Consider the following 13,741-nt stretch of genomic DNA (forward strand, 5'->3'; position numbering starts at 1 on the left):
TTCAGGAAATGGGTGGAAGGGCGAGAGCTACAACGAGCTTCACATAGATGCTCTTGCTCATGCCCTAGATGGCGATCCTAAACAGATCGTGCTTCACAAAATGAAGCTAGGATTCGAGAGTGGGACTATCCCCACATTCACTCAGCTTCTAACAAAGCTGATGCTCACATATGCAAAGAGGTCAGTGGCAGTACCTGCCACCAAACTCTTCAAAATGCTCGCTTATGACCCCACAAAGGGGATTAAGCATTTTTATACTCAGCTTCTCCAAGCATCGGAGAAGATGATCACTCGCCCTGACCAGGCAAGTTTCAATGAATGTTTTGTAAACGCTCTCCCCTATCATATAAGGGAAGAGCTCGTACTATGTGACCGAATTTTGGTCGACTTCATGTCCAAAGATGAACTGTAGATGGCTGTTCTTCGCGTTGACAATGCAATGGACTCAATGTGTGCAATAACACGTATAAAGGAGGGCTTGCCCCCTCCAAATCAACCAATATGCACCCAACTAGCAAGTCAAGTGTATCCAACAACTCAACCCCGTCCACAAGGGGATCATCAGGAGTTGCTCCCAGGATAGCCCCAACCAGGGGCTACCCGAATTTCACTTCTTACTCTAATAGCAAGAAGCCCGCTGCAGCTACGATGAAGCCTGTTACAGGCTCGTCTTCTTCACATGCCAAAGGGACTCCCCAGGCCCCTTCTTCATCAAACAACCGGTATTCTTCGAATACCAGTAATTCTTATAACACCCAACAATGCCCTTCAAAGGATTCGAAGGGCAGCCCCCTCTGCTACAAATGTGGCAAGATCAGATACTCTTTTGAGTGTCCAAACCATCCACCCAGAGCCAAGTTATACACTCTGGGCGTAGAAGAGAAGGACCAAGACCCTCCCCACAAATCGGAGGGTCAGGGAGACGAAGACGATCCATCTGGGGAGGCCCCAGAAGAAGAAGTTACCGCTGAAGATGGCGATCCCGATGATTGATTCATCAAGGACCCATATGAACCAGCTGGCCCTCCTGAAGAGACAGTCAGCGAACCTGAAGACGAGGTCGTCTTTGGGCGCTTAAGTTTACAGGGGATGGGTATTATTGACCCATCTGAGGACAACTATGCCCTTAAGTTAGCCTCAGCTCAAAGAGCCGACTCGCTCCTCTCTGAGGAGCAAATCGTCACTGAGCTGGTAGATGAACCAGTTCATCAATTTAAGACTGAGGGGCAGTTGCCCCTCCCGAAGCCGGAGACTGATACAGTCCCAGCAAAAATCACAAAGAAAAACCCGCCTATGTTCGATGCAAAGTTCAGACTTTCACGTGAGGCAGGTAAATACCCTGCCAATCGGAGTGCTGACTTACATCGCACCCTGACTGGTCTCGTTGAGATCAATGGGACCAAAGCATTCACATTGTTCGATAGTGGGGCAGAAACCAACATGTTATCCTCTGACTTTGTCAGAGCATGTCACATCCCACTCCTTGAACTTCCCAATCCCCTCGTGCTCCAAATGGGCACCAAGGGGAGTAGGTCTTGTATTTACTACGGGACCAATGCTGATCTGACCATACTTGGTCAGAAAACAAACACTGCTTTGATGTCGTGAACATCGAATGTTACGATGCCATTCTAGGTGCTCCATGGTTGAACACCTACAAAGCTTTGCTGGACTTCGGCAAGCACACCATCCATGTGAAGGGCAGTCTTATCTCCACTTTTGACGTTCCTATGGAACATTCCTTTGTGTCGACTGGCCACCAGGCCCATCAAAATTTCACTAGCCTCTCTAAGAGGCCTCCACCCACAAGCGGCCGTGTGTCTGCTTCGACCAACACACCCAAGGTGTGACTCAATAAGGCAAAGGAGACTTTGCTGTCCAATCACTCCTCTAGGGAGGAGCAGGGTCTTCATAGCATATCTGCTATGAAGGCCATGTCCAATGCATCCACAACAGATGCATTAAGTTACCCAGCTCACTGGCCTGATCCCCAGTCTGGGAAGTTACCAGACTGTTCTCATCTTGAAAATCACCCAATGACAGACGATGGTTTTAGTGCCCTCCGCAACTGGTGGAGGTCGCGATTTGAGGATGTCATGGCACCTGTGCCTGAGATCTTACCTCCCTTCCGGGAGGTTAATCACAGGATCAACTTAATCGATCCCAATAAAAGGTATCATGAGAGGCATGCAATGTGCCCCCAATCTCTCGAGCAACAGCTACAAGAGAAAACTCTTCAATATGAGCACACAGGCTGGTGGGTTCGCCGACCAGCCATTATGGCATACCCATTACTGTGTCTCATAAAGAAGGACGGTTCAATAAGAACCGTTATTGATGCAAGGAATCGTAATGCAAATACAATTCTCGACATCACACCGATGCCTGACATGCAATCCATTATGGATAGCTTGGCCAGGAATTCATATCGATCAAAGATCGATATGACAGATGCTTACAAGCAAATTCACGTGGAACCTGAGTGCATTCCACGCACTGCATTTGCACTCCTTGGGGCACATACGTTTCAAACATACTCCAACAGGGGGACTGTAATGGTCCCTCCACATTCCAGCGAACTGTGTCATGGGTCCTCCGAGATAATATTGGGTGGGCTGTTCATGCATGGTTTGATGACATATTTATGGGAACCGATATGGTTTCCGAACACAATGAGAAACTTCAGTGGGTGCACAACTGACTAAATTCTGAACGGCTATACATTAGCCATAAGAAATTCGAACCGTTTGCCCCGGTTCTCGACATTCTGGGATGCAAGGTTGATGGCCATGGGGTCCTGTCACGACTGACAAATCCCGGGGCTCCGTCAGCAGCGAATCAATGCCAACAGGCGATTCCGCCGACCCAAACCCATCCTTACCAGCCCCAACCCGATGTCTGTTCTATCGACCATGCACCGCTTCCGCACCTTCCGCAACCTCTGTCCATTTCTGGTTGTCCTTGACACCTCTGGTCAGGTCAACACTCCCCTCCGTATCTTGCTGGCCATCATGCTGTCCTTTTGTGACAGCACTGACAGACCACCCTCTGTTGCGGACTCATCAGCACCATGCTGATTCCCGCATCCCTTTGCGGACTTGTGTCGGCATTGCACCGACCCCGCATCCTGATTTGCGGACTTGTATCGGTGCCGCATGCTGACCTCCGCTTTTCCTCTGGCCATTTGTCACTTGGCAGCTTATCATTCATTCCTTGCCGAGTGCCATTTATTGTTTGCTTCCTTGCCAATATCGGCATTTGATCCCCTCTTTATTGGCACTAGGTTATTGATCTCATTCAGTTATTCATCAATAACCCTTGCCACTTATTGTTTATTGATCTGTTCCTCGTTTCCAGTTCCCGGGCTCTTGTCCTTATTTAGTTTGACAATCCCTGCTTATCTCCGTGCCGGACTGACCGGCCTTTCTATATTCCCTCTTGCCTATTTATATACCTTGTAAATACTTTTGGGGACCTCAGTCTGAAATCAACTAGAGTACCCCCCTGTCTGGTCTGAATCTCTCCTTCTGCAAAGGGGGCTTCCCCCCCTCTGAGTCCGTGCTCGCGGAGTCTGCGCTCCTCCTACAGGTCCGCTCTGCCCACAAGTCTTTTGAAGTCCACTGTAAATGTGAGTCCGTAAATAAGGGATCTCCCCCAAACGTCAAGCTCAGGGCACAGCGCTCCACTTGAGTCGCTGAGGCCACGATCCCATTCTGCTAACTCTGAACAGCGCTTCCGGACGCGCCGCATAATTCCGCCCGCATATCCGCGCGCATGCTCCAACAGACCTCTGCATCACCTCCGACCCCAACTCAGACAGAAACCCATTCCGTCTTCAGTCCGTCTTCTGACAGTCTGCCTGACTCTGACAATATTCCTCACTCTGACAATATTCCTCACTCTGACAATATTCCTCACTCTGTGTCAGGGCACATACCCTGACTTAGCCTGGACCCGGACCCGCGTCCGGACCCGCTCCACTTCCCGCACACTTCCTGTGCCGCACGCTCCGTGCGCCGCATGATCCGACCCCGGATCCCACCTCATGTGACTTCCGGGTATCCCCGGAAGTTTTCGCCATATTGGGGCCACTGTGGGAAAGTGAGAAGTTAACCTTCTTCTCACTTTCTTACCCACAGTAGGCAAGTGTATCTACTTGCCCCTTTGTTTATATCACTTTCTTACCCACAGTAGCTCTTTGCCTTGAGACTAGGCTGTTACGGGTTGGGCTGTGGGCTATAGAGAGAGGGGTCATGGGGACCCAGGGTCCGTCCCCTGACACTCTGACAATATTCCAGACTCTGATAAAATGGTGAAGCTTCACGCTTGGCATGAACCTTCAGACCACTGGGAAGTGCTACACTTCCTAGGCCTAATAGAGTACCTTGCTTGATTCATGACTAATGTTAGTGCATACACTGGTCCTTTGCAGACCATTTGCACTAACAATCTGCCTTTCTTCTGGTTGCCGCTGCACCAGAAGTGTTTCAATAACATAAAGAATCTCCCATGCAAGACACTGATTCTAAGCCAATCATCTGGCAAGTACCAGATGGCCTCTCTGAACAACAGAGGAACAGATTTCGAGTCTGGGTGATTACCGACGCCTGCCCTGCAGGCGTCAGGGCTATTTTGGCTCAAGGTGCCAGCTGGGAACTATCATGCCCAGCTGCCTTCATGACCAACAAATCCTGGGGCTCCGTCAGCAGCGAATCAATGCCGATAGGCAAATCCGCCGACCCAAAACCCAATCTAACCAGCCCCCAATCCGATGTCTGGCCCCCTGCCCTATCAACCATGCACTGCATCCAGACCTCCACCCGCATCTGGACTTCTGCCCGCATCCGGACCTCCACCCACATCTGTACCTCTGCCCACCTCCACACCCTCTGGACCTCTGCCACTCCTGGTTGCCCTCCACACCCTGTGGTCAGGCCAACACTCCCCTCCGACCTTGCTGGCCATCATGCTGCCCTTGTTTGTGATGGCACTGATGGACCACCCTCTGTTGCAGACTTGTCAGCACCATGCTGATTTCCATGTCTCTTCACGGACCTGTGTCGGCACCGCACCGACCCCGCTTATTTGTGGACTTGTATCGGCGCCGTGCGCTGACCTCCGCTTTTCTCTGGCCATCTTGTCACTCGGCAGCATACCATTCATTCCTTGCCGAGTGCCTATATTGTTCATCCATTCATTCGCTTAACTTGCCAATATTGGCACTTGATCCATGTGCTGATGCACTTCTTATTACCTGTCAATATTGGCACTTGATCCGCTTTTGTTTAGTTCATTGCCTCCCATTTCCCGGGCTCTTGTCCTTCATTCAGTTTGACAATCCCCGCTTATTTCCGTGCCGGACCGCACCGGACTGACCGGTCCTTCTGTGTTTCCCTCCTGCTTATTTATATCCTGTAAATACTTTCGGGGACCTTAGTCTGAAATCAACTAGAGTACCCCCCCTGTCTGGTCTGAGTCTCTCCTTCTGCAAAGGGGGCTTCCCCCCTCTGAGTCCGTGCTCGCGGAGTCCACGCTCCTCCTACAGGTCCGCTCCGCCTGCAAGTCTTGTTTGAAGTCCGCTGTAAGTGTCAGTTTGTAAATACGGGATCTCCCCCAAACGTCAAGCTCAGGGCACAGCGCTCCACCTGAGTCGCTGAGGCCGCGATCCCACTCTGCTAACCTTGAACAGCGCTTCCGGATGCGCCGCACATTTCTGCCTGCATATCCGCATGTGTGCTCCAACAGACCTCTGCCACAATCTCCGACCCCAACTCAGACAGAACCCAATCCGTCTTCCATCCGTCTTCTGACAGTCTGCCAGACTCTAACAATATCCCCAGTCTCTGACAGCAATCCAGTCTCTGACAATATTTCAGATCTCTGACAATATTCCTCACTCCGACAATATTCCTCACTCCGACAATATTCCTCACTCCGACAATATTCCTCACTCCGACAATATTCCTCACTCCGACAATATTCCTCACTCCGACAATATTCCTCACTCCGACAATATTCCTCACTCCGACAATATTCCTCACTCCGACAATATTCCTCACTCCGACAATATTCCTCACTCCGACAATATTCCTCACTCCGACAATATTCCTCACTCCGACAATATTCCTCACTCCGACAATATTCCTCACTCCGACAATATTCCTCACTCCGACAATATTCCTCACTCCAACAATAATCCTGTCTCTGACAGAAGTTTACTTCAACACAATGTTCATACTTCGCATATGAACTGGAAGCCCTGTCCAAGTGGATGGACAAATTGACTGGAGGGCATGAATTTACGGTCGTTACAGACCATAAAGCCCTCACCTACTTCTGGATGCCACATAAGGTGGCAAAACTTCTTTTATGGCTTCAAGTGCGACATCTTGTATGTCGAGGGCCACAAAAACAAAGTGGCTGATGCACTCAGCTGCTATTACGAGTCTTCATCAGACGAAGACCTTCATTATGACGACTTTGTCTCTGCGGATGTCTGCATAGACAAATTTGGGGAAGATCTCCCTCTAAGTCATATTGAAGAGGCAGAAGAAATGCTCCTTCTGCACCGACTATCATTACTACTTGCTTCGGCAAGTAGTGTGATCAAAGATCATGACTTGGAAGCTGCGATCCTTGACCCCCCCAACAATCGTTCAGGGAGGAGCGAGCTGACGCTTGCTGACATCGTACTGCCTGAGGATTCGCTCAGGAGTGTTGTTGAGGAAGGCAACTTCCTCTCCTCTGTGAAAGAGGGGTATGCCAAGCATGCAGCTTGGTGAGGGATTCTAGAGAATCCCGGACAATTCCCAAGATTTAAGGTCGAGAACAGCCTTATTTCAAAGTTGAATGACTTGAAAGAACCACATTTGGTTCTCCCAGACGTCATTCATAAAGGGGAGAAGACGACTGGGATCGCTGTCCAAAATGCACATGAGATCCTAGGTCACCTAGGATTCCATAAAACCTTAGAATATTTATGCTGCTATTATTGGTGGTCTACAATGGTACACGACGTGGAGAAGTATGTCTCCTCATGCAAAACGTGCCAGACCACCAAGCAGTCTACTCGACAAAGAGCTGGGCTGTTTCACCAGCTGCCGATTCCAGAGGCCCCATGGTCCTCTATATCGATGGACTTCATTGGTCCTTTCCCAGTGAGTCTAGATCATAACTACCTCTGGGTAGTTATGTGCCGTTTGACTTCACAGGTTCACTTGATACCTGTGAAAACCACAATCAACATGCTAGAACTCATGTATGAGTTCTTGAAAGGTGGCATGCACCTTCACGGACTCCCAAGATCCATAGTGTCTGACAGAGACACTAAGTTTACATCCAAATTTTGGATGGAATTACACAGGTTACTTGGCGTTCATCTAAAAATGACGACTGCTTTCCATCCAGAAGGCGATGGACAAGCTGAACAAATGGTTCAGAGCATTGTCCAAGTAATTTGTGCAGCTGTTCGGCCAGATCAGTGCGACTGGGTACTAAAAGTCCCTCTTGCCGAGTTCACGATAAACTTGAGCATGAATAAATCGACAGGGTATGCCCCTTTCGAACTTATCTATGGGACAATACCCTGTATGACAGTGGAAGTCCCACTGAATAACCTCCCTGGAGTGGGCACCTTCACACAGAAAGCATTAGATAACCTCCAGGGTGCCCATGATGTGATAATAAAGAGTCACGTCGAGCAATTGGTCCAAACCAATCAGCATAGGCGCCCAGATCTGCCTAAGCTGAAGGTAGGCGACTTTGCCTACTTGGCGACAAAGGACCTTAACCTGCCTAAGGGAAGAGCAAAGAAACTCCTCCCCAAATATGTTGGGCTGTATGAGATCCTCAAAGCATTCGAGGATTCATCCAATTATACACTCAAGCTCCCTCTGGAGCTTCTCAATAGGGGTATTCACCCCAAGTTTCATGTTTCTCACTTGGCCCCACACAAGCCAAACGACTCACTGCTATTCCCAGGTCAGGCTGCCCAAGTCTTCTATGACTTTGGTGAAGATCCTGAATGGGAATATCAGGTCCAGGAAATCCTGGACCATTCCTGGGACACTGGCAGTAGCCTGTGGTTCCACATCAAATGGGGCCTGGGGGATCTCACATGGGAGCCTCTCACTCATTGCAACGAATTGGCTGCATTAGATGACTACCTATTGTTACATGGGGTTGATGCAGTAGAAAATTTGAATAAGGAAAGCAAATTTCCTTCTATTCCCACATGAGGGGCTAATAAAGCGCCCTGTCCTACTTGCTCCCGACAGACTACCCACTTGGGAATAGTCCTATGACCTAATGAAGGACAATTATGGTGCTAGTTGCCATATTTGGGTTTTGCCTCCGGGGTATGAACATTGTTCCCATGGACAAAACTTCATCCTTCTTCTTTTCCCCCATGATGTCTGAGCAAGTACAAGCTAACTTCAGGAGAGAAATGCCACCCAACAACAACTGTGGGCAAAGCCCACGATCAAACACCACCCCCATGGACACTGAGACCATGGGTCCGGCTTTAGACAATGTTCAACATACTTCGATGCCAGGTGCTGAGGCCCCCAGCATCTCCAACATCCCTAATTCTACCCCGATACCAACAGTATCAGGGTGTCCTTCCCCTGTGATGGATGTGCAAGCTACTGCAGCTTACACTGTGTCTGACCATCAAACAATGGGCCCGCAATTTTTCACGGACTTGATGGCACCAGGACAAGCACCACCGTTGCCATACTTTAACCTGGGGTTACCACCCTTCCCTCCCTCATGGAGCACCCACTCCTGAAGCAGCTCACCAGCCGCATGCTACAATGTCAGGGTCTTTCCTGACTGAACTCCTTATGGATGCAAACACACATGTTCGATGTCTTGACGACAAACTGTTGCAGTCTCAAGAAGGGACTCGACATATTCAGGATGAAAATTTAGGGCTCCAAGAGGAACTCTTCAACCTCAAACTTGAGTTCAAGCTTGAGAATCAACACCTCACAACCGAGTTGTGGGAAGTCTCGTTACACTGGGATTTCCTCTGACGAAAGTGCAACTTGCTGGAAAGGGACCTCAAGGCCTATGAAAAGGGTTGCGAGGAAGATGAGGCATCATGCCCTCGAAAAATCCCTCACACAGAAGCGCATACCCAAAATGCCCCCGTTGAGAGGGCGCATCATGTAGACATCAACCCTCATCCACACCCTGGACCAGTCAAATCAGCCCATCCTCAAGTACCTGTTGTTGACCCAATGGTGGGCTGTAGGGTCCAACCTAATACATCCAATCCTGAGTCAGGAAAAGAGCAGGCACTGCATCACCCCCTCCTACCACTCAAATACTCATGGTTCTGGCTACCTAGCCAGAATCGCTCTCCCTCTCCTGGGACGTGGAGGAACATACCCATCCCAGGTTCCTTCTGCACCAACAACTTCGTACATGGAGTTACCATTAGTGGCCAGAGGTGGCTCATCACCACCGAAATAGGCCATCATCAATGGCAATGGGACAACTTCATACTCCTGTTCCTGATTACAGTGAATGGGTTTAAATTCCTGGTCAACCTCAAGTGGATTGACCAGCAGGTTGGGGTGGCTGGGGTTATCAATGATGCCCCAGGCGATGTTTGCAACCTTCACGCTCGTTACTTCGAGCTGAAATTCAAGGGCGGAAGGAATCCTTCCGCAGATGACTTCGACAAGAGGTATGGGTATGTCCAAAGGACTCCCGAAATTCTCAACGAGGCAGGGATGAAGTACATCCTGCTGTCGTTGTGGAGGCATCATCCCTCCAACGAGGCAAGGGCTTGTAGGGTGGCCAATACGACCACCTTCAAATTCTCGAAACTGCATGTGGGCAACTACCCCATACCTCCTCCCCCTCCATCGTGGTCAGGGCACTTCGTGCCTGAACCAGCTCCACCCACACCTCCACAAAAGACACAGGTTTCTCTCTCAATTAATGGATGGCAACTATGGTCATCTACCCACTGCAGTGCGCCCTCCCACCCCACTGCCTATCCCCAACAAGGATGAGGATATGAAGAGTGATGGTGAGGCGACTACAGGGTCAGTGAACGAGGCTGCTCCTCTTCCTGAACAACGTTTCCCTGCTGCAATCTGGTCTGAGACCAAGGCCACTGTTGCTGGTCCTTTGGACCTTTCTAGTCCTGCCATTTTGGCTGCCGCTGGCCCTTCCTCCAAGAAGGTTTAATCACCTTCTCTTCGTCGAGGTATATGTGCCTCATTTAACATGGAGGGGTTAATCACCCCCCCCCCGTTCTATCATCCGCTCTGGTGCATCGTTCATACTACTGAGGCCTAACGGCCTCATTCATCGTCTTTCTTTGTTTTGTTTTCTGCTCTGGAACCGTCCTAACAACGGTTCTGCAAAGGCCTAACAGCCTTTGCTTTACTATGTTCTCCACTCCATTCTCTGGACCGTCATAACAATGGTTGTGTGAAGGCTTGATGGCCTTCACTTGCTTATTTCCTCTGATCCACCGAAACAGTGGGTCAGTGGAGGCCTAATGGCCTCTACTTTATATATCTTTTCTTTGGTCTGTCGAAACAACAGACCTGTGGAGGCCTAACAGCCTCTACCTTGCAATAATTTCTGGATCCATCGAAACAACGGATCTGTGGAGGCCTAACAGCCTCTACTTTCACTTAATCCAGAAACTGTCATAATAACGGTTTTGTCAAGGCCTAACAGCCTTGCAATTACTGGATGGCCTAACAGCTATCATTTTTATTCTTTCTTGGATAATTCTTGTAAAATTTTGAGGGGAATGGCTTAATCGCCATTCCCCACCTTATATTAATTTCTTGACAACTTCTTGTTATACCTGCCTGTGTGATATTAATATCACAAGGGAGGAGAGTGTAAGGGATATAGGCCACATACTCGCGGCCTACCCTATTCATTCTTTATTTATCACATCAGGTTTGTACCCGACGTGACACTTCTATTCCCAAACCCTCCATTTCTACCATGCGGCCCCAAGCCACAACTATCACATGTATATACAATAGAGAAGGGGGAAAATGGGGGAGGAGAGATGGGGAGTGATAATGGGGTAGTGTGGTATGGCGCAGGGTGCAGCGTGGGGTCAGGCGGGTGTGCCCTGACAGGAGGATGACGGAAGGGTGGAGGCGTTGTGAGGAGGGAGTGTAGGAGTAGGAGGAGGAGTAGTAGGAGGGTGGCGGGAGGGGTGGTGTTTGGTCCGAGGTGGGTATCGGAGCAGATGGAGATAGGAGAGGAGAGGGATGGAGGAGTGGAGGTGGCATGGGAGGTGAGAGGAGGTGTGGTGTTGGGACCGAAGGTGAATATCGGAACGGACAACGGTAGGGTAGGACTCCAGAGGTGGTGAAGAAGGAGGTCCGGAAGTCGGGTCAGGATCGGGTATGCACGGTGTAGGAGAAATAACGGCCACACTATGGAAACCCATTATGGAAATATGCCAGATAAATCACAAAACCTCATATGACAAGTAGATATGAGAACATAGAAGGACCTGAATTTTAACGAATTTTACGAATTTTTACGAATTATTATGACTATACACGATAAATCGAAAGAAAGAAAATAACAAAAATACTTCAAGCTTACCATCAACGAGACGGAATTCTCGGGGGAATTTATAGCAAATATTAAACCAAGAATTAGGACAATCGACCAAGATTTGACTATAAAAATAATCAGAGAACCTCCACGGAAACTACTTTCCCACGTCTGCACACGTAGCAAGGATGGAAGTACCACGGAACAAAGATTCCTCAGGAACTAATGCAAAAGTCAAAGTCGTGTTTATAATAGGAAATGTAGATGTCACCCAAACGGAACCAATGAGAGTAATTACAGGGGAAACTACCCATAAACGACGGAGATATGACTAAAACTCCTGCAAAACGAGGACAATGTCTAAAAAGCAAGTGCGAAGATTAACTAGTAACGACCGAGACAAGCTTGATAGCCCATTAGAAAGGAAGGGATCTACTCTTAATCCTCCCAAATTTTCATAATAAAAGGATCATGCGTTAATGAGAAATCCAATAACGGGAATAGCGACATCAAAAGTCCGAGCTCAGGGACAAGACGATGATTGCGTAGGATCCATAATTAAAACATACAACGAAATTTACACGGAAATTATGAAAAATAGGAAACTATAGTTATGCAAATTCTCAGCCCAAACGGTCCAGCCGTTGTGAAGTTATACCCATGATGGGAATATAGGAATCCGCATCATGTGTAATGACACGTGAGGGTGGCGATGCGCAGGGAACCGGCCATCGGAACCGAGATCCGCACTTCGGCAGATCGCGAAGACCAATTTCCGTCCAAATAAGGAAGAGCCCGGTCAAAACAAAGCACGAAAAGTGCAAAACAACCTTAGATCATGAGGGAAAAATCTGAAATAAATCACAGAAGCCCATATGAAAGAAATAAACACCCGCGCATATCATAAATCCCGAACAAATAAACGAAAACGGCTCCCGCATACGAACGATGCACGTGATTACTGAATGTGCGCGCGAATCTTTGCTAACTCAACGAATACCAGGAAATAGGACACAATATTAGTACCATTGGAAAGGTGGGAATAAATGAAAATTTATGATACTAAGAACGTGAGGAAACATCCAGAAATGAATGAGATAGAAGGACATGAAGTTAGAAACCTGAAAATGCGCGGGAAAACAGCTTCAAGAGGTCCAGAGTCCTAAATAAAATAGATAAAAATATGATATCTTCAAGGACAACCTACTATATCAACCAACGATACATATGGAGGATTAGGATGCGATAATACAAAAGGAAATCAGAGAATATGAACAAAATTCACGAAAACCACTAAACTACGACGGACCATGGCGGGAATTTTAGGGAACGATATTCTAATGAGGTGGAGAGCTATAACACATTTGTTTGAGTAATTCTTGACCACTAGCAACTTTTTCTTTCAGTTTTAAACCTGAATAATTCACTCATTTATCATTTCAGTCTCATTTTAACTAAATGTCACTAAATAAAATTGGAATAAATCAGCTGAAGGTCTCAGCACAGTCGCACGCATAGTAATGCGAGGTTTGAATTCAGTATGACCGAGTCATAGCAAACTTAATGGGAAATATGGGGAATTTGAAATAGGGAACTGCGGCAAATGCGGCGCAGACAAATTCTAATTAACCATTAAAATAGCTTAGGCGAGGAAGGACAATAAGGATTCCAGGCGCAGCCTGACCGCAGTAGAACCGCAGTTCAGCGCAGCAAAAGCGCAGTAGAACTATAGCATGAAAATTTCATTTTTATTCAGTTTGAGAAAAATACACTGTAAATAAATCCTGTAAATAGAAGGTAGAGCGTGAAAAAGGAAGGCGACCCAAGGAGTATAAAAGGGAGACCCTTTCTGCGACTTTTCACCCCCCTTAGAGAAGTAAGAAAATAGAGTATTATTTTTCTCAAGCATTTCTGGTTGTCACTCCAGTGCGAAAAAGTGATATACAGTTAAGATTGCCACTGTAGTAAAAGGCAGCAATTAAGGAGAGAAATATTAAGTAGATATTTCAACAGGAGAGCTGGTTAACACTCCAGATTTCAAAGTGTAAACACAAAACAGTTATTTTGCTACTGTTAAAACAAGCAATAAAATAAGACAAAAATAAAACAAACTCAAGGGACACTCCAGACATAATCCAAATTCATTAACTGAATAGAATCTTTGAAACTTCACCAAGTAGAAGAT

Source organism: Cantharellus anzutake (assembly GCF_015039405.1).
Source record: "Cantharellus anzutake strain C23 chromosome Unknown EI90scaffold_63, whole genome shotgun sequence".
Classification (NCBI taxonomy): domain Eukaryota; kingdom Fungi; phylum Basidiomycota; class Agaricomycetes; order Cantharellales; family Hydnaceae; genus Cantharellus; species Cantharellus anzutake.